Genomic DNA, 22925 nt, shown 5'->3' on the forward strand with positions numbered 1-22925 from the left:
ATAATGAATGTGTTTTATTGATTTTCTTTATTAAAAACATTTTTAAAAATCCTATCGAAATGTACTAGTAATTACATGATACTTGTGAAGCTAATATAGTGATGATTCCAAATTTACAGTGCTGCAGTTTCATTCCATCACAAACTGTGTCCCGGGCTGACATTATTCCTGTTTCAACCACTTTGCACAGACCCCCAAGCCCATAGTTGCTGGTGCAAATTTAAAATTTATTCTATCCACATGCATCTGAATTTAGCTAAGGAGATCAAGAAGATACAGGCGAGGAAAGTAAAAAAGAAAATGCTTGTAAGATAGCTTAAACATTTCATCAGGGGAGCATTTGGGATACAGTGATCATAATATCATCAGGTTTAGAATAGTTATGGAAAGGACAAGGAACAATCAAGTGTAAAAATACTTAACTGGAGGAGGTGTAATTTCAGTGAGATGAAAGGGGATTCAGGTGAATCGGAATCAAAAATTGGTAGGCAAAACGGTAATTGAACAATGGGAGGCCTTAAAAAGGAGATGGTCAGGTACAGAGTAGATACATTCCCAAAGGGGGGGGGGGAAAGGAAGGGCATCCAAAGATAGAGCTCCCTGGATGACTAAAGATAGAGATTAAAATGAAACAGAAAAAAGGAGGCTTATGACAAATGTAAGGTTCATAATACAATAGAGAACCAACATGAATACAGAAAGTACAGAGGAGATCTAAAAAAGTGAATAAGAGGGGCAAAGAGGGAGTATGAGAATAGATTAGCGGCTAACATAAAAGGGAACCCAAAAGTCTTTTATAAACAAGTAAATAATAAACAGGTAGTCAAAAAAGGGTGGGGCTGATTAGCAACTAAAACGACCTTCTTGTGGAGGCAGAGGGCATGGCTGAGGTACTAAATGAATATTTTGCATCTGTCTTCACTAGAGAAGAGGATGCTGCCATTGTAGCAGTAAAGGAGGAGGTAGTAGAAATATTGGATAGGATAAAAATAGATAAAAGAGGAAGTACTTAAATGGTTGTCAGTACGCAAAGTAGAAAAGTCACCCAGTCCGGATGGGATGCATCCTAGGTTACTGAGGGAAGTAAGGGTGGAAATTGCGGAGACTCTGGATATAATCTTCCAATCCTCCTTAGATATGGGGGTGGTGCCAGAGGACTGGAGGATTGCAAATGTTACACCCCTGTTCAAAAAGAGGAGTGAGAAAAACCCGGCAACTACAGGCCAGTCAGCCTAACGTAAGGGGTATGGAAACTTTTAGAGGCAATAATCCTGAAAAGAAATTAATTGGCACTTGGAATAGTGTGGGATAATAAATTAAAGTCAGCACGGATTTGTTAAAGACAAATTGTGTTTAACTAACTTAATTGAGTTCTTTGATGAAGAGAGAGTTGATGCAGGTAGTGCGGTTGATGTTGCGTATATGGGCTTTCAAAAGGCATTTGATAAAGTACTGTATAATAGACTTGGTAGCAAAATTAAAGCCCATGCGATTAAACGGACAGTGGCGGCATGGATACGAAATTGGCTAAGGGACAGAAAGCAGAGAGTAGTGGTGAACAGTTGTTTTTCAGACCGGAGGGAAGTATATAGCAGTGTTCCCCAGGGACCGGTATTAGGACCACTGCTTTTTTTGATACATATTAATGACCTGGACTTGGGTATATAGGGCATAATTTCGAAGCTTGCAGATGACACGAAACACGGAAATGTAATAAACAACGAGGAGGATAGTGTAAAAATATGGTTTAAAACAAGCATAGAAAATAGGATGGCAAAGGTCCGCATCTCTGAGGAAAATAACTTACAGAATCCCAAGAGGTCATCGAAAGATTGCTGAGGCATTAGAATAGTGAAAAACAGTAAGATTCACGAGGCAGGGTGTCCTAAGCTAGTATAAACATACTAAGACCTAACGGTAAAAGGCTACATAAACACTAAGGAGGGAAAAAAAAATTGGATAAGGCCTATTTTCGGGCGGGGGTCGAGCAATCCGCTATTACCCCGCGCCCGATGGCCCCTACGCAGGTAACACGTGAATTTCGAGCTGCCTGCTAATTACCATGATAGCTCCGTGCAGCCAGCGCTATTCGCACTGCTGACAGGCCGCACGGAGAATAAGGAAGCCCAAAATACGGCATAGTCAGCGCACATCATCAGCAGCCTGTACCTCTTAAAGGTGCAGGTGCACATATTAAATGGGACATGCACAGTCCACTGGGAGGAGGGGGAAGATGGCCGGAAGGATGGCAGGGCCGGCGCAAGACGGTCCCCACGCTTCTCCGATGATGCACTGGAAGCCCTGGTGGAAGGGGAGGACAAAAGGAGGGCCAACACATAACCGCAAGGTGGGAGACCCTCCAGACTTCAGCTCGGCAGGCATTGGCAGGCTGTGGCCCAATAAGTAAACACCAGGAGCATTGCACGCACATGGGTGTAGTGCCGAAAGAAGTTCAATGATTTGACACAAGTGGTCAAGGTAAGTGAATGCAAGTGTCAAGTGGCACATCCTACCAACTGCACCACTGTTCCACGCATCACATCCCCCCCACCCAACAAACACTGCCCATCCATACGCAATGCTGCACTGGGCATGCTGCATCTCACCCGCACGTAGTACCACACTTGCAGGCCACACAACCACCACTCACAGGTCACACACAATGGCAGCTATTCGGCCATGACAGGCACGTCACCCAGTCACCTTGCAGGATACCCACTGACACACTGTCCTCTGTCTTGCAGGAGAAGGAGGCGCATAACAGCCGGTAGCAGGAGAGACCTGAGGGTGGACAGGGACGCTTACACGTCCTCATCCCTCCTAGAGGAGACAGTGCTTCGGATCATTGGGCAGGCCATCGCTGCAGCCATGACAACATGCCACGCTGGAGGTCCCGATGAAGGGGGTCTCTGCATATCTAATGCTCCTTCTCCTTTTCCACATCTCCCTCCTCCCATAATCTTTTCTGACTCACGTGCTGCAGATGCTGTCGGCATGCACGTCTTACTTGCTCCTCTCCCCGCTCCACAACTCAACCTGTTTCCCTTTGTAATTGCAGATACCCAAGAACAGGTAGCGGGCCGTTTGGATAAGGAGGAGGAGGAGGACATTGAAGCCACACTGTCACTCGATCTGACACTTGCTTCCACCAGCTCGGAGACTGATACTGCACGTCCTTTAGAGGCTAGTTTAGAGGAGGGATCTGCACATGGTGAAACACCGGGCACAAGTGCGCAGGTGCCGGTGCGGGGGGGGGTGGAGAAACGGATACCACAGGTGCCAGCTCGCTGGAGGGCAAAGTCGCACAATGGTTCTGATGCAGATGAGTCAGATGAGGACTTCGATGGGCCAGGCTACAGAAGACGGCTGATGGCCGTACACCACCAAATGCTTGGGGCACTGGAAAGCCTGCGCACAATGACAAGGGGCATGGAGGAGTCCAGCTCCAACTTGGCACAGGGCTTTGCGCAGAGCTTGGAGCCCATCCTTTCCAATGGGTGGTCACCTCCACCAGCATAGCTGTGGAACCCACCATGACGCAGCGCCTGATGGCCGATGTCGCAGCACAAACTGATATCATCAAATTCTGCAAGCTATGGTTGAAGCTCAAACTGCTGCAATGCAAGCTCAAACTGCTGCTATCGTGGCTGTGGGGGCCACTGTGGAACAGGGCTTCCAGGGCGCCACAGCACTCCAGCAATCCATTCTCCAGCTGATCACCAGGATTGCTGATGCGCCAACCTGGGAGAGTGGCAGTGGCGCCACGGCAGTTGGACCTGCTGACCTCTCTCAGGATCACAGCATTCCTGCTCCCACTCCTACTACTCCGCCAGCCATGCTGAGATGGTGCAATAAGAAGCCAGGCCCTCCCAGCCCAGAGCTACTTGAGGTCGTCCTCCAAGGCCATCTGCACGTTCCTTCATTGAAGGCCAGCAGCCTTCCACCACCCATGCTCCAGCCACTGGGGATGCACCTCGTAGGAGCACTAGGATTGGTAAAGGCACACAGACAACAGGGACTAAGGGAATGTACAAGGGTGAATAGTTCTGTTTCCATAATTTTATTTGCTAATTGATAAATGTGACTTTGAATTTGCATTTGGTGGTGGTTTTTATTTGTGCGATGAGCTGAGGGGGAAACCAATGTGTAATCAGATGGTGGGCGATTTGACGGTCATGTGAGAACGGAGAGGTAGGGACTGTGGGACTGTTAGTGAGTTCAGGGATGTAGTTGACATTATTGATAACGGGCACGGATCAGGCGAGCACGCATACAAGGCTTGTGTTCCCTGTTGCAACCTTGCGTCTTCCTCCACTGGCTTCTCCTCCTCCTCCTCCGGCTTCTCCTCCTCCTCCTCCTCTTCTTCCTTCTTCTCAGCCTCTTCCTCCTCAGCCTCCAGCGTCTTCTCCAATCATTGGTGGCAAAGGCTGGTCCCTCATGATGGTGAGGTTGTGCAACATGCAGCAAACCACCACGAATCTGCCCACCCGCTCAGGGGAGTACTGCAGGGCTCCTCCAGACCAGTCCAGGCAGCAGAAGCGTTGTTTCAGGAGGCCTATGGTGTGCTCCACGACATTGCATGTGGCAGCATGGCTCTCATTGTAGGCCTGCTGTGCACGTGTGCGTGGGTTCCTGACCAGTGTCATGAGCCACGGCATGAGGGGATAGCCCTCGTCACCCAGTAGCCAGCCTTTGAGTTCCCGAGCCGGGTGAAAGATAGCTGGCACGTTGGACTGCCGCATGACGAAGGTATCGTGACTGCTCCCAGAGTAGCGGGCATCGACCTCCACGATTCGATGCGTGTGGTCGCACACCAACTGCACGTTCAGGGAGTGGAAGCCCTTTTCGTTGATGAAGATGGACGAGTTGATATGCGGGGCATGCAGGGCAATGTGCATGCAGTCAATGGCACCCTGCACCAGGGGGAAGCCAGCAATGTGAGCGACCCACCTGCCCGCTCGTTCTACTTGTCTCTGTTAAGAGGGAAGGTGATGAACCTGTTCCTCATCTGGTATAGTGCGTCTGTGACCTCCCTTATGCAGCAGTGCTCTGCATACCGCGAGATGTTGCACATGTTGCCAGCAGAGGCCTGAAATGATCCTGAGCCGTAGAAGTTCAGCGCAACACTGACCTTCACAGCCACAGGCGATGCTGTCCTTCCCCTGCTCTGAGGTTGCAGTTGCAGCCGGACCAGTTGACAGATCTCCATCACAGCTTCCTTGGTGAACCTCAGGCGTCAGATGCAATCCTCCTCGGTCATGTTGAGGCAAGAGAATTGGTCTCGGAAAGCCATCATTGGATACAGCCTCCTGCTCTGTGCCCTGCGCCTCCTCCTCCCTCCTCCTCCTCTTCTCGCAGCTTGACCTGCTATGCATGGCCTCTCTACATGCTCCCAGTTGTGCTCAACGCCCAGTGGGAGTCCCAGTAGACCACCCATGGTTGCCAGGAATGTTGTTCAACCACGGTTGTAACTTTCCGAACCGTATAGCAGTACCTGCAAAACCACTCTCAAATGTACTCTAGGAACTCTCAGTAAGTATAGGGAGCTTCAAAAAACACTTCCTATTCCACCAGCAGCCAGAAATAATAATCCAGCAACTAACCTGTAAATCCTGCATGATCCCTTTAAATGGCGCTGGTGCCGGGTCCTCCAGGCACTCTAAGACATGTTCGGGTTTGCGTGATTAAGACTGTGCGTTGAGTTGAGCGTTAAGGTCCAAAATGGTGTCTATCACTTTAAATCAGTGTTGCTCACTGATTGTACGCATTTTCCTCCTACTTTACATGCTGCCGGCGTTCTATATTTGCGCATGCGCTAATACCTATACCAAGATGGCGTCTGGCACACATCACGCTGGAAACGTGCATGCGCAGCCAAGACACCATCTTGGCATTTTGGGAGGCCGAAACAACGAGTGCTACATGGCCCAATTTCTCGCCCCAAGACATTAAACAATTCTTGGTGGTTTTTGGAGACTCAACACAGTAGGGTGGTTTACGAACAGGAGATAAGACCAGCGGTGCTTAGGTGCAGAATAACGCAGCCAAATAGTATAAAGATAAGGCATGCTCCCTCCCAAAAGTTAGAGCTCTCAAGAGAGGACGGTCGTAAGTCCATGGCCACAAGCGGTCCACGGAGGTTAGGTCTGATCTACCTGGATTCGCAGACAGGTCAGGTTGTATTAATTGCTTGTCATTAATGTAATCTGTAGACAGTTGTGTTATAACTATAATAACTGTTGAACGTATTTGTTGAAGACAGCTGTAGTGCAACTCTGTTGTAAGTCAATCTATTAAATTTTCTATTTTATAACCACTCGGGCTAGAGTCAAGCAGAGGTTATTGTTGATGGATTAACAATCCATAGTTGAGACAGTAACGGGAGAAATCCGCTAACAGATAGTAACAGACTTCAGGGGAATATAGACAGACTGGTGAAATTGGCAGACACATGACAGATGATATTTAACGCAGAGAAGTATGAAGTGATATATTTTAGTAGGAAGAATGAGGAGAGGCAATATAAACTAAGTGATACAATTTTAAAAGAGGGTCCAGGAACAGAGCGACCTGGGGGTGCACACACACAAATCTTTGAAGATGGCAGGACAAGTTAAGAAGGCTGTTAAAAAAGCATATGGGATCCTGGACTTTATTAATAGGAGGCACAGAATACAAAAAAAAAGCAAGGAAGTTATGCTAAACCTTGATAACACACTGGTTAGGCCTCAGCTGGAGTATTGTGTTCAATTCTGGGCACCGCACTTTAGGAAGGACGTCATGGCTTATCGAAGGTGCAGAAGAGATTTACTAGAATGGTACCAGGGACGAGGGACTTCAGTTATGTGGAGAGACTGGAGTTGTTCTCCTTAGAGCAGAGAAGGTTAAGGGGAGATTTGATAGAGGTGTTCAAAATCATGAAGAGTATTGATAGAGTAAATAAGGAGAAACTGTTTCCAATGGCAGAAGGGTCGGTAACCAGAGGACACAGATTTAAGGTGATCGGCAAAAGAAACAGAGGCGACATGAGGAAAGAAAATTTAGGCAGCGAGTTGTAACGATCTGGAATGCACTGCCTGAACAGGTAGTGGAAGCAGTAACTTTCAAAAGGGAATTGGATAAATACTTGAAGGGAAAAAATTTACAGGGTTATGAGATTAATTGGATAGTTCTACCAAAGAGCCGGCATAGGTACAATGGGCCAAATGCCCTCCTTCTATTCTGTATCATTCTATGAATTTTATATCAACACTGAATAAAGATTCAAGCCTTTGCCACCCTAATTCTTTACCCCAAAAAGCTGTGGAGGCTGAGTCATTGAATACATTCAAGGCAGAGTTCGGCAAATTTTTGATCAGCAAGGGAGTCAAAGGATATGAGGAAAGAGCGGAAAAGTGGAGTTGAGGTAAAAATCAGATCAGCCATGATCTCACTAAATGGTGGAGCAGGCTCGAGGGGCTGAATGGCCTAGTCCTGCTCCTATCTCTGATGGCCTTATGGTCACCCCTTCCTCTCCCCAATTTCTTTCTCCCTTTTACTCCTGTATTTATGCTGGGGTACAGTTCCACAGTGCCAACAGCACACTATAAATCAACCAACCAAGGAGGCATCTTAATATGTGAGGTTTATATTCAATTATGGGGGTGGGTCACATCAGAATTGAGCCCAATCTTGTCCTATCCATTAATAATGACTACCTAATCCACTAGTGCGCACTTTTTAGCACAGGTTACTGGACAGCAATAAGGAATGAAAAATCTGGCTGATTTTTTTCCCTTTCTAGCTCAGGAATACTGTGGCAATTGTAGCCTATGTGAAAGGTAGACAGCCGCCCTGCACTTTCCCCTCCCTGACCAACACTATCCTGTGCTCGGAAACAGGGTGAAATGATCACTACTACACACGCTGAGCCTGATTTAAGTGTGCATTTGCATCGTAAATTAAACATTCCATTGTTGGATGCAGCATTTTTCACTCTCAAAACAAGCAGTCGCTAATGATGCTGTGGGACCAGCTCACAACTCGCTCCCCACAAGTCACGTACGTACATTACATATCTAGCTACTTTAATTACAAATGACGCAGTAACATACATATTACTTAAATTTCCCTTTAAAATGTTGGCAAGTAATTTACATACTGCATTTGTCGGTCTACTTTGGTTTCCATTTGCTCTCAAATCATATAATAGTTTGCGAGTTAAACAGGGAATACAAACAGACAAAAGAATTAAAAGATATGGAGATATGGGTGTCACACAATTCAGCAGCAAGAGAAGAAAAAACTGGACAAATGCAGATAAGCGAAAAGAACAATAATGCAGAGCAGCAATTTAAAGCAACAGAGTGTCTATTGACACCACTGTGTCAGCCAATGAGTTGGAAGTGGGGCGGGGCTTAAGGCAGGACTCACAGCAGTCTATTTTACAGCAAACAATCCCAGTCACTTATAGCAGGCGTGATTGATGGGGGAATTACCCAATCATCTCCATTCTGGCCTGGACTAGAGGTGTCACTATATACCGCCGCTGTAAACTTTATTCTTTGGCTTGCGCTCCTTTCGAGTGCAGTTCATTGCTGGAAGCACCAGATTGCTGAATTTATCCTGTCAAGTAATACAGTGGAATTCAGTTATAACGATCAATCCGAGCAGGTCCCTAAGTGGTCACAATAACTGAATGAGCATTACATCGAAAGGTGGCAGCTGAGCAGTTCAAGCTGCACATTGGTGATTTAAACAGCTGATCAGTGAACAGTTCTTGTACCACTCAAACTGCCGACATACCATCCAAGTTGCTTCCCCATGAAGAGGATCAACTTCATTGAATTGAAGCCTACCGAAAGAAAAAGTAGAAATTGATATTTAAAGAATGCGTAAAAATCAAATTCCAATATAAGGTGATTGCATCCTCTCAGCACTGCTCAACTGTTTGAAGTGCTGGTGAGCAGCACTGAAGCAAGCAGTCCTATTACATTTGCATTCTGTCATCTTCCCCTTAACAAAAGGATTCTTCCTGCCTCCCAACACACCAACACGTACTAAGTATTCACACTCCACAAGTTTAGTGGAGGTGAGAAGCCAACACAGTTTTGCACTGACACTAAACTCGCAGAGTAAATTAAATTCAAAACCCTAAAATGACTCCAAAGCAGATTCAACCTGACATCCAAATGAAGCCAAGACTCCTCCAGGGAGACTCACTAAGCTTTGTTCTGATGTCAGATCGAAACCACTTCACACTGAAGCAACAGCTGTGAGTGTAAACTCATGAAATAAAAGAATGCTAAATATGAATGGGTTTTGGCTAACAGGGTTTGATCCATATCTGACTGATCACTATAAGTAGTGATTGTGTAACACACAATTCAGACTGAGAAAATTACTTCATGCAGGTGTCACAATGCTTCAATGCAATATAGAAACCACACTATCGACAAAAATCCACAGTATAACTAGGGATTGAAGCTGCTGACCTTACCACACATCTAATTCTATCAAGTGATATGAGAGGACGTTGCTGTAAGATTCATATTTTGTAAACCTGCTTTCACAAGTCATTTTTTCCACTCTGTTCCACAAAAGTGTGATTTTGGAATACAAATATAAAATATTTATATACAGCGCGTATTATTTTTGATCATAATTTCTTTCTGCTCCTCAGGCCTTTAGTTAAATTGGAGATATAGTTCTGATCTGCAGACATCATCTATGGCACAAGCTGGACAGCTGACCAAAAGGTATATTTGACTGGAATGGTACAGAAAGAGACTGCTTCTTCCTCTAATGGCACAAAACTCCCAAATATTAATCTAACCCGATGACCCACATTTACAATTTGAGAAGCTGCAATCCATATGCCATAGGCTTTCACCAGGTTAGTCAAGGTAAGAAGAGAGAATCACAACTTGAACAAATACAACGTTAGAAGCGTGTTTCACATTTCCACCTGCCTTGAGCCCCATGTCCTACTTCCCTTAAATATCCATGAGGGACCATGTGAACTTTCACATCCAATCTATTTCCCTACAAGTGTTCACTCACAGTAGGCAAGCACTGAAATACTCAATGAGTGCTTGCGTGTTTCCTGTTCTCACCCCATTAAGGAATGCTTTTGCACAACTAAATAGAATTCCATGTAATGACAAGCAGAGTGCTTTTGCACACTCTACTTCCTTCTTTGAGAAGAAAACAGCTCCCAACCAAAAAGAACAAAGTCCCACTTCTCGGTCCCCCAAGGCTCTTGCTTGAAAGCATCAGCCAGACACCTCAGAACCTCCTGTCACTGAGGCAGCATCAAGAAGTAGGGGGTTAGGACTGAAAGGGCACACAATTGTAGGCAGCAAGTGGTAAAGTGGTAATAAACTGTGGGAACAGGAGTAGGTCATTCAGCCCCTCAAGCTCATTCCGCCACAAATTTGTTTTCATTAATTTTTTTTTAAATCACTGGCAGAATGGGTGCAGAATGATTGGGGGAATGTCTACATGAAGGAGTAGCAGAATGTTTTCCAAATGGTGGAGGAGAACTACACATTAGCAAATGAAAGAGTTGATGGAGATACCAAGAGGGACCATGATGCCAGGATTGATTTTGCAGTGGACAAGGATTTTATTTCGGTGGAGATGCCCCTTATCAGTTGTGTGTGCAGATGCCTGGCAGCTGGCAATGGGTTCTCCTGTGCAACCTCTTCCTGAAACACAGTTTCGGTTGCCTGCCCACGCTGCTGCTCTTCTTCACCTTCCTCCTCCAATGCATCAATATGGAATCCTTTACACAGAGCAAAAATCATACAGCATGTAATTATGCAAGAGACCTTAGCTGGACTGTACTGCAGTACTCCCCCAGATCCATCAAGGCGCCTGAAGTGTGTTTTCAGAATCCTTACGATCTTCATGATCACAATGTGTGTTAATTGTATGATTTATATCAATTAGTGTTAATTGTATTCAGGTGGTGGGTATCAATTGGGGACTCTCTTGTATCCTTTTTAAAGGAGAGCTCAGCTGGGGGGGGGGGGTGGGGGGAAGAGGTGAAAGTAAGGGGAATCTCTATGAATAAAGGCTTGGAAGCAACTAAAGACCAGGCTCTGGTATTCTATCCTTCACCACATGGCTATCTAATTTTAGCAATGTGGATGGCACCATGAGCCTCACTATGTCAGGCTGAACAGGGATAGGAGGGTAAGTGAACCAAATTATGAACCAGTGCTGCAGAAAGTAAATGCAAAATACTGCAGATGCTGGAAATCTGAAATAAAAAATGAAAATGCTGGAAAAGCTCAGCAAGTGAGGCAGCATCTGTGGAGAAAGGAACAGAGTTAACGTTTCAGGTCGAAGGCCTTTCGTCAGAACTGGAAGATGTTACAGAGTTAAAGTTTTTAAGCAAACACAGAACCAGGGAAAGGAGGGGAGGGAAGGAAAGAACAAAAGGCAAGGTCTGTGATAGGGCAGACGGCAAGAGTGATTAAATTCTTAGGGAATGATGGTGCAAAGTAAGAAACAAAAGATCGGTCTACAGGAGCTGTAAATGACAACAGCAAAACTGGTTATGATTCTGCTGTTGCCATTTACAGCTCCTCTAAACCGATCCTTTGTTTCTTACTTTATCCCATGACCACCCTCCTGGCCTTGCACCATCATCCCTTTTGTGGAGGAAAATCCAACTTTAAACTTCAAAACATAATTTAAATTGCATTTGAATGCAGCATGATGGGACAGAGTAGATGGAAACAGACTGTTTCTAGTGACTGGGGGAATTAGAACGAGGGGACATGGATACACGATTAAATTTAAGACAGCGAGCGGGAGAAGCTTTTTTTTAAAAAAAAAGAGGCTGTGGAATGTACTTCCAGAATTAGCAACTGAAGCAGAGACCTTGTCAACATTTATGAATAGGTTAGATAGGTGGTTAAAGGAAAAGAGAATAAAGGGATGTGGAAACTGGGCAAGCACACGGGAAGAGGACTACTGCTCGTGTGGAGGACAGACGCCAACATCGACCGGTTGGGCCGAACAGTTTGTTTCCATTCTGTAAATAACAGGTGGTAAATGAGAAGAAAATCCAGGTTCTAGTCCATAGTATTGGATGAAATACATATGAACATTTAGAAAGGGACAGACAGCATAGATTTGTAAAGAGAAGATTGAGATTCACTATGTTAACTGAACTTTGATATGACAGTGTATCGATAAAGGAATTCAGTAAATGATGTATATATGATGTTCAGGAGGCATTTAATAAGGTATCACATAAGGGACTTGTTACAAAAAGGAGTGAAGCAAACAAAAGATCTAAAGATCCAGATACATAGATCTTCAGAGGTTATATACAGGCAATGAATGTAAAAACAATGTTGTTGAATTTGCACAAGACATTGCTGAGGCCACAAATGGAGTACCCCTTCCCAGGAATGATATTAGTCATAAGCAATGGCAAACATTTATAAAGAAATATTTCAAAATTCTCAACAAATATACATTCCATTGAGAAATAAAAACTCCACAGGCAAAGTGATCCATCCGTGGCTAACTACGGATAGTATTAGATTAAAAGAAGAGGCTTATAGAGTTGCCAAGAAGAGTAGTAAGCCTGAGGATTGGGGGAGTTTTAGAAACCAGCAAAGGATCTCCAAAAAATTGATAAAAAGGGAGAAAATAGAATGGAGTAAACTAGCAAGAAATATTTTAAAAATTGTAAGAGCTTCTACAAGTATGTAAAAAGGAAGAGATTAGCAAAAGTAAATGTGGGTGCCTTAGAGGCTGAGACAGCAGAAACTATAAAATGGAATAAGGAAATGGCTGAGATGTTAAACAAATATTTTGTATCTGTCTTCACAATAGAAGACACAAAAAACATACCAGAAATAGTGGGGAACAAAGGGTCTAATGAGAGTAAGGAACTTAAAGTACTTATTATTAGTACAGAAAAAGTACTAGAGAAATTAATGGGACTAAAAGCCGACAAATTCCCAGGACCTGATGGTCTACATCCTTGGGTTCTAAAAGAGGTGGCTGCGGAGATAGTGAATGCATTGGTTGTGATCTTCCAAAATTCCCTAGATTCTAGAACAGTCCTAGTGGATTGGAAGGTAGCAAATATAACCCTGCTATTCAAGAAAGAAGGGAGAGAGAAAACAGGGAACCTACAGGCCAGTTAACCTGACATCGGTCATCGGGAAAATGCTGGAATCCATTATTAAGGAAGTGGTAACAGGGCACTTAGAAAATCATAATATGATTAGGCAGAGTCAGCATGGCTCATGAAAGAGAAATTGTGTTTGACAAACCTATTAGAGTTTTTTGAGGATATAATTAGCAGGGTAGATAAAGGGGAACCAGTGGATGTAGTATATTTGAATTTTCAAAAGGCATTCGATAAGGTGCCACATAAAAGGTCGTTACGCAAGATAAAGGCTCACGGGGTTGGGGGTAATATATTAGCATGAATAGAGGATTGGTTAATGGACAGAAAACAGAGAGTAGAAATGAACGGTTCATTTTCAGGTTGGCAGACTGTAACCAATGGAGAGCCACAAGGATCAGTGCTCGGCCTCAGCCATTTACAATCTGTATTAATGACTTTGATGAAGGGACCGAGTATAATGTATCCAAGTTTGCAGAAGATACAAAGCTAGGTGTGAAAGTAAGTTGTGAGGAGGGCACAAAGAGTCTGCAAAGGGATATAGACAGATTACGTGAGTGGGCAAGAAGGTGGCAGATGGAGTATAATGTGGGGAAATGTGAGCTTATTCACTTTGGTAGGAAGAATAGAAAAATAGAATATTTTTTAAAATGGTGAGAAACTAATAAATGCTGGTGTTCAGAGAGACTTGGGTGTCCTCGTACAAGTACACAAAAAGTTAGCATGCAGGTACAGCAAGCAATTAGGAAGGCAAATGGCATTTTGGCCTTTATTGCAAGGGGGTTGGAGTATAAGAGTAAAGAAGCCTTACTACAATTGTACAGGGCTTTGGTGAGACCTCACCTGGAGTACTGTGTACAGTTTTGGTCTCCTTATCTAAGGAAGGATATACTTGCCTTAGATGCAGTGCAACGAAGGTTCAATAGATTGATTCCTGGGATGAGAGGGTTGTCCTATGAGGAGAGATTGAGTAGAATGGGCCTATACTCTCTGGAGTTTAGAAGAATGAGAGGTGATCTCATTGAAACATATAAGATTCTGAGGGGGCTTGACAGGGTAGATGCTGAGAGGTTGTTTCCCCTGGCTGGAGAGTCTAGAACTAGGGGGCATGGTCTCTAGATATGAGGTCAGCCATTTGGAATTGAGATGAGGAGGAATTTCTTGACTCAGAGGGTTGTGAATCTTTGGAATTCTCTACTCAAAAGGGCTATGGATATTGAGTCGTTGAATATATTCAAGGCTGAGATAGATAGATTTTTGGACTCTAGGAGAAACCAAGGGATATGGGGATCGGGCGGGAAAGTGGAGTTGAGGTCGAAGATTAGCCATGATCTGATTGAATGGCGGAGCCTACTCCTGCTCGTATGTTCTTATGGAAAAGAGTCACTAGAATACCGGAAATGAGAGGTTACATTGTGAAGAAAATCTCTTTTACTGCAAAAAAGAACTTGAGTAGGAGGTCTAAATAGAAGAGGGTCTCACATGCCTCCCAAAACTCAGGAGTTAAAATATCAACCAGCGTGAGTGTGGCGTCATGCTGGAGGGCAGGATGGTGCCTCCATTTTACTCCCCCACGCCGTTCTTGTCAGCTGCAGCAGGTTAAAATCGGCTCCATTGTTTGCACTGGTTCGCAAATTGGTAACAAGGGAGCATAGGTTCAGGATTGTCACTTGAAGAATGAAGGGGGAAGTTGGAAAGACATTTTTCACACAAAAGGTTATTAGAACATGGACTGCTTTAGCACAAGTGGCTATTGAGATTGTAACATTATTTAAAAGGGTGTGAATAAGTATTTCAGAAGGATGGGTATAAAAGCAAATGGGTGTGGGTAGGGAAATGGGATTAGAGTAAATAGTACCAGCTGAATAGTTAGCACCAGCACACAGTGGACTGAATGGTCTACAAATTGTGCAATGATTTCTATGATTAGGAGTTGTAGATGTGAATCATTTTTATGTATATGCTAAAAAAACATGTAAAACTTAACATTTAATACCGGTCAGGTACAAGTGTTATTCATCCATACTTCACTCTTGACTTAATCCAATCTCAGTCCTGATTTTAAAAGAAGAATGCTTGCAGAGCATTACACCTATGTTCAGTCTCTGTGGACAGTCTTTCACCATGTGCAGCATGTCAGGCAAGCTGGAAGAAATCCATATCAACGTGTGTTTCACAATGATGGATGAATTCAGAGCACTGCAGGCCACCCTGGAGCATGTGGCGGCTCCAAGGCGACCTCTAGAGGATGCCCCTACACCAGATTCTCGCGAGGCAGGAACGGGTTGTTGTTTGACAGCTCACACTGCTGCCATGGATGACTGAGATGAGAGGGCTGTCTCTAGAGGTTTGACTGAAACTGGTGACCCCTTATAGACAACCTTTGGCTGTGGCTTTGTTGGCCTTTGAAGGACCATTTTCATTGCGCTCCGGCAGATCGGTGGCCTTGCAGAGGCAGCAAGCAGTTCAAGTGATTTTCCTGTCTCTCAGGATAGCAAAGCAAGTGAGCCAATCCTTTAAGATCCCTACATATGTCAGGAAGTTGCCAGAACCAGGCTTCCCAGGCAAGAGCCTGCAGATGCAGCCTGCTGTTGTCTTTCTGCCTAGAATCTAGCTGACTCGAGAGGAAAGCCATTTCAGTCCCAAGAGGCTTATACAGACAGATAATCCAGGCCCTCAGGTAGCACTAGGTTGAGAACTGGTAGAAGAGCACTTAAAGCCACCAAGGGAAAGAACTGTGGCGATTGTGCAGTTTTGACGTTCAAATAAAAATTATTGATGATTTATCATAAAACCATTTATAGGTTCAGGCATCATTTGAATGTGGCCAGCGAGCTGCAGGCGCCAAATGAGCTCGGGCACTCCGCTCAAGCTCGCCGGTTGTTTGGTGGGTGTGTAATTAGCCAACTCCTATGCTGAGCTGGCTGGCATATCAGGCATGCTCCTCCTGGCTCCACAAAAATAAAATTAAGGCCCTTTCGTGGAGTGGCCATCTGCGATTCCTTCAAGGACTGTTGGTTTGGCCACTCTCCGCTTACTTCAAAACTGCAATCGCTGTGGGACCCCGACTTGAACTGTCTCCTGCTCGAACTTAAAGTTGAGGCATGTCGTTTGCACATTTAAAGGCCCACCTGAAAATTGCATCAGCCAGCCCTTGGGCATCCAAGGAACGGCTGAGGTCCCAACCCACCCCCATCCACCACAATATTCAAATGACAGCCGCCCGTTTTTCATACAATGAACGGCCAAGTTGAAAATCACCCCCTATCTATTTAGCATGGTGAGGAGAGCTGTTTATTCAGAAGGGACTGTGGAGTCAAGAGTTAATGGTGGCTTGGATGAAGAGGCAGCATGCAACAACTGTCAATGTTTCACAGGCCACAAGTGGATGCACAGTCAAAGCAAATTCCACTTATTCAACTCAATCTCACTTCTCGCCTCGAAAATACAATAAACCATATGCCCTGCTGTCGCTTTCGTGAACTGACTTACTTGTTTTTGGAATTACATTTTATTCAGACTACTTCTAACTGCAAAATGTGACCTTCCACATTTTAGCTTCCAGCTCCAGGCTTAGAACTCGCTCTTTCTTGTTTTCAAAACTTTATTCACATGAGAGCTTCTTACAGATTGATTTGTCTTACTGGGAGGACTTGCTCCCCTGCATTATAGTTATTTGATAAAATTTAACCTGTGGCAATCACGTTGGTTGTTATGTAAAACTGGCTTTGCTTTGCCAGTGTACTCATAAATTGAAAATAAAATCAACTAAGTGCTTAATTTGAACAAATTAAGTTTTAAAGTATGTTCAGGGGTAGTTGTAATATATTCACATGATCTCTTCCTTTTCAGTGTGATCTCACATTGGTCGTGCTCAGTTGAGCCAGAATGTTGTGCGTTTATGCCCCACTCTTGGATGGGAGCTTTTAATCCAGTTGTCAGTCAGTGTAGTACTGAAGGATGCTACATTGTGGGAGATGCCGTATTTCAGATGAGATGTTAAACTGAGGTCCCAACAATAATTATGCCAACAATAATTATGCCACAATGCTATTCAGAGAAGAACAGGGAGTTCTGGTGTGCTCACCAACATTTTCCCCTCAACCAACACCACCATAAACAGATTAATTGTTCCTTCACCTGTTTGCCTTTTGTGAGACCAACCTCTGTAGCAAATGACTACCACATTCATTTACACATATCTGCATTTCAAAGCAATTCATTGTGTGAAGTGCTCTGGGATGTTTCTGTGAGATATGATAAAGGAGCTATATAAGTTATTTCTTACTTTTTTTAAATAATCTTATTAAATAGTAATTCCAAAGGAACAGCTTTAGTATTAGCAAGAAGATGCAATACTGTACTGGCATAAGCATTCATATACCATAATATCCACGCAAAAACTACTCTAAACAAACACAGCAGCTTACACATTGTGGCCTGAAGTTTCCTCCATGAGCGCAACATGGAAGTTAAGATCCAAAAATGCACCAAAGTCACACCCGTTTTGACAATGTCAAGTTACGCCCAAGTATCCTCCCAAACTCATTAGAGATGGGCATAAATGGTCGCATAACAGCAGATGTCATCATAAACATTCAAAGCCCAAAGAAAGCGCTGAACCTACACCATAGATTTTCATACTTAAAGTAAGTTTCAACTCATTTAACCATTATTCACAGCATGCTTAGGAACCAGCAATAGGGGAAGCTTTTCAATTTTTAATGTGCCATACAAATCCATTCCAAGGAACAATTTTTTTTTAAAAACACAAAAAAATTGCAATAAAAAAACAGAAGCATTACTTTCTTTCCTGCTGCACCTGAAAATCTGGTTGCAATATTGAACAAGCGCAATTGGAGGATACGCACATTTGAGAGTTAGGGGTGAGGCCAGTTTTGTGGGGCAGATTCGTTCCGGCAGGATGGACGGACGGAAAAGATCAAGGAGACTTGACGGTACTGTAGCTATCCATGCAATTTACTTACACCCAAATTTCCACAATCTTTTACGCCACGTAATTGGTTTGCACCCAGATTACACTTGTCTCTGGGCGCAAATGTGGAGGAAACTCCAGTCTGTACCTGTAAAATTCACCCACATATCCCAACAAATATGAAAAAGTATGGCACTAACTAATATAATAGACAAAAAGAACAAGGATTACTCTGGCATAAAGTAATGCTAGTGTTCCCCAGGGAACAGTATTAGGACCAATGCTCTTTTTGATATATATTAATGACCTGGACTTGGGTGTAGAGGGCATAATTTCAAAGTTTGCAGATGAAACAAAACTCGGAAATGTAATAAACAATGTGGAGGATAGTAACAAACTTCAGGAGGACATAGACAGACTGGTGAAAGAGGCAGGCAGATGGCAGATGAAATTTAACACAGAAGTGTGAAGTGATATATTTTGATAGGAAGAATGAGGAGAGGCAATATAAACTAAATGGTACAATTTTAAAGGGGGTGCAGGAACGGAGAGACCAGGGGGTGCACGTACACAAATCTTTGTAGGTGGCAGGACAAGTTGAGAAGGCTGTTAAAAAAGCATTTGCGATCCTGGGCTTTATTAATAGAGACATAGAGTACAAAAGCAAGGAAGTTATGCTAAACCTTGATAACACACTGGTTAGGCCTCAGCTGGAGTATTGTGTTCAATTCTCATTAACACACTTTAGGAAGGATGTCAAGGTTTTAGAGAGGGTGCAGAAGAGACTTACTAGAATGGTACCAGGGATGAGGGACTTCAATTATTTGGAGAAACTGGAGAAGCTGGGGTCGTTCTCCTTAGAACAGAGAAGGTTAAGGGGAGATTTGATAGAGGTGTTCAAAATCATGAACCATTTTGACAGGGTAAATAAAGAGAAACTGTTTCCAGTAGCAGAAGGGCCCATTTACAAGAGGACACAGATTTAAGGTGATCGGAAAAAGAGCCAGGGAAAATGAGAAAACATCTTTTTTACGCAGCGAGTTGTAACGATCTGGAATGCATTACCTGAAAGGGTAGTGGAAGCAGATTCATAGTAATTTTCAAAAGGAAATTGGATAGATACTTGAAGGGAAAAAAACTCACAGGGCTATGGGGAAAGAGCAGGGGAATGGGACTAATTGGATAGCTCTTTCAAAGAGCCGGCAAAGGCACGACCGGCCGAATGGCCTCCTTCTGTGCTGTACCTACTGTGATAAAGAAGTTACCAAGTGCACTCCTCCCTCCAAAAGACATTGCAAGTAAATACTTCTCCCTGCCCACACACTTACGACTTGCGGAGACTCTTTCGGAACCTGGGAACCACCTGCCCAGTTCCTGGGAAGGTTATGGTGTTTATCACCCCCACGACTGACGCCCCTTTCAGCCACTCAAAACTCCCGACGTCCAAACCAGCCGGTGGCCAGTGCAAAGAGCCCCAATCAGGGGCAGCGGGCGGGGTTAGAGCTCGGTTCAACAGCGGAGGGCGGAGGACGGCAACAAAAAGGGAAGCAGGAAAACAACGGCTGAGGGTGGCCTTTACATAACTTCTATATATTTAACACAGAAAAGAGAACCCCCCCCCCCGAATAATTACTCGGACAAACGGTCAGCGTTGCATAAGAAACCTCACTGAGACGACATCATCATCGTGCCTCACTAACCTTACCTGAAGACAGATGCCCATCATTGCGATCCCGGCCGCTGTGTCAGGGAAGCAGGATGTCACCCCGCTTGGTACATTTTTTCAACACTCCAGGACCCCGATTAACCGCCCGTCGCTAATCATTCAGTGTACTCACCAAAATACAGTGTCGGTGTCCTTCCAAATTGCTTCAAAATTACACAATCTCCACCCCAATATAGCAGGCTTGGCTTTGCACTATGTTGTATGATACCGTTTCTGGCAGTTTATCCGATCATGACCTTACTCGGAGATTGACAGCTCAAGTAACCCAACGGGATGCGCCGTTGCGGCCAATGTAGGATCGGTTTTGTGTTTACAGCACCAATCAGAACCGCACAGGGAGTTTTTTTTAATATATCACGATATCTTCGCCTTGCCCAGTGAGCAATTCCAAAGTGTAGGATGCCGAGTGGCTGTGTCATTGCAGATCACAGTACAGTCATATCTTTTATACCTTTATTGAAACCAATGTCCGAGTTATACAATACTTCTTGTGTTGATGCAATGTAATTATCAGGGGAGCGGAATCATTGCACATGATTGCTGATCTCACATAAGCATTTGGGGCAAAAAAAATTGACATTTTGTTTTTGGCTATTCAGTACTCTGACACACATAGAAACACAACTCTATGTTTAAGACTATCCAAATCAAATTACTGAGAAATCTGCATAACTATAGTTTCTGTTGCCTTAAATGGGATGCACACTCTGCCAAAGAGGTACACCGCAGTTACCTGGGCCTAAGCACAGATGGGCAGTAGCCAAGTGACAAAGAAGTACTGCTGGATTCTTTAACCAGTTAAAATCATGCAGCTTACCAGCACATGGTACTGGTATGTATCCTGTTGTTTTTCCAAATAGAATGCCCCTATTTTGTTAGCTGCAGCCTAATTGGAAGAATTACATCCCCACGTGTATTCCTCTGGGTACCAACAATGAGCCAGGCTGGCTAGAAAATCATCAATAGTGTTCTGGGTATTGTGGAACCCCCTGGCTCAGGTATCAGATCAACTCCATTCTAATATCCCATTATCAGATATATCACCTTGGAGCCAACACAACCCCAAAGAGACATCACTTAGTCCCTTCCCCAAAGAAACATGTAAAGATATAACATATATAGGCACTGATGTGTGTTCAACATTGGAGGAGTAAGTCTGAGGCGGTCAAATTTGACATCACTGAGCAGTAAATCTGATCATTTTTATCTAGAGAATAGAATCAGGGCTCAATAGAACTGGGATAGCCTGAGATAGTTTCCAGGAAGAGAGATGGAGCTGGTGGCAAGGGTATGGAGTTTGTGGTGGGGGACAAAGACGATGGCTTCAGTCTTCCCAGTGTTTAACTGAGGAAATTGCAGCTCACCCAAGACAGAACATAAAGCTTGGCCAATGCACCTAGTGCACATCTGTAAAGCAGCATTATGTGAAGTGCCATGTGAACACAATGGAAACTGACTGACCTTATTTGCAAAATCGTGAAACCTGTCAGTATATGCTACTGGCAGGGCAGTCTGCATCCTTGGTGTTGACCTGCTTTCTTTTTCACCAAGGCTCATGGGCTACTGGAACCTACTCCGGACTTTGCCAGTTTTTCATGCTTCTATCTCTACATGCCTTACCTCAACCCCCAACCACCTGAGCTATTCATACATTCTCTGTGTTTCATAACTATCTTTATTTGATTTCTCTCATTATGCCTCCTATTGTTTCATGTTAATATCACTCCATTTAACCATCTTCTGTTTTCCACTGAATCATTTTATAGGTCATTCAATTTCATCTCTCTTAAGTGTGTGTGTGCGCACAAGCGTGTTTTTCCCATCCTCCTTCACTTTGTTCTGTTCCTTTTAAAATACCGTTCATCTGTAATATCCTCCAATATTGATGAAGGTTCCGCACCTCAATCAATCATTTGTTTATTGTCTCCACAGATGCTACCTGGCCTACTGAGTGACAATTTTTTTCAAGATTTTTGAAGAAGTGATTAGATAGATAAAGGGAATGCAGTAGATATAATGCAAACTAATTTTCAGAAGGTGTCTAATAAAGTGGCTCACAAGAGGTCTGTGAAAAATTCAGGCATCTGGTATAAGAGGAAATGTAGCAGCATGAATAGAAAGTTGGCTGAAGGACAAGAAACAGAGTTAGACTAATAGCTGTTACTTAGATTGGAAGAGAGTTGGAAGTGTTGTCCCCCAGGGGTCAGTCCTGGGTGCGCTTTTGTTCTTGTTATATAGGTGATCTGGACTTGGGCATAGGATGCACAATTTGAAAATTTGCTGAAGACAAAAAAGTATGGGGTTTGCCAAACAATCAGGAGGACTGTAAGAGACTTCAAATAGATATAGATGGGTTACCACAATAGTCAGACAATTTAATGTGGATAAGATGTGAGGTAGTATATTTTGGGAGAAAAAACAGGGAGTGGGAGTAAACACTCAATGGAACGACATTGAAGGGTGTGGATGAACAGAGAGACCTCGGGGTTCAAATATATAATTTCCATGAAAGTGTGAGTGCAGGTAGATGAAGCCATCAAGAAGGGCAAGAGCATTTTGGGATTTATAAATAAGGGCATACAGAGTACAGGAGTGAATAAGTATTGGTAAATTTGTACAAAACCTTTCTTATGCCACATTTAGAATATTGTGTGCCATTATGAATGTCCCATTATAGAAAGGACATTAAAGCCATAGACTGTACAGCGTAGATTCACCAGGATGATTCCAAGGATGGGAAACTATAGATATGAGGAGAGATTTGAGATGTTGGGCCTATTTCCACCAGAACAGGGAAGACTAAATAGAGATTTAATAGAAATTTTAAAAATTATTAAGACCCTTAGAGTGAATAGGGAAAAACTATTTCCTTTTGTTGGACAGTTAGTGATGAGGGGGTTGTCAATTTAAAATTGTTATTCAGAGAGTGAGAAGAGAGGTTAGGAGAAATTTCTTTAAACAGAATGTTGTTGGAGCATGGAATGGGAGTAGTTAAGGCAAAGACCATTGCATCTTTTAGGGGAAAATTGTATAAGTATTTGAAGCAGAGGAAGATACAAGGCCATGGGAAGAAACCGGAGCAGCGGGATTAGTTTTGGGTTGCTCTAGCAAAGAGCTAGCACAGA

General features: G+C 43.7%; 1 protein-coding gene across 2 annotated transcripts in view; it reads right to left on the reverse strand.

Moving 5' to 3' along the window:
• The window catches only part of gpd2 (glycerol-3-phosphate dehydrogenase 2 (mitochondrial)), a 122725-nt gene extending 102685 nt beyond the window's left edge, over positions 1-20040 (reverse strand). The window contains exon 1 of one of the 2 annotated variants that reach the window (XM_067987437.1): positions 19913-20040. The gene's annotated coding sequence lies outside the window, so the exon portion shown is untranslated. Of the gene's footprint in view, positions 1-19402; positions 19491-19912 lie in introns of those variants that run through there. The other variant, XM_067987438.1, reaches the window with a different exon arrangement.
• Between the last annotated feature and the right edge of the window lie 2885 nt (positions 20041-22925).

Source organism: Heptranchias perlo, chromosome 7, assembly GCF_035084215.1.
Source record: "Heptranchias perlo isolate sHepPer1 chromosome 7, sHepPer1.hap1, whole genome shotgun sequence".
Lineage (NCBI taxonomy): Eukaryota > Metazoa > Chordata > Chondrichthyes > Hexanchiformes > Hexanchidae > Heptranchias > Heptranchias perlo.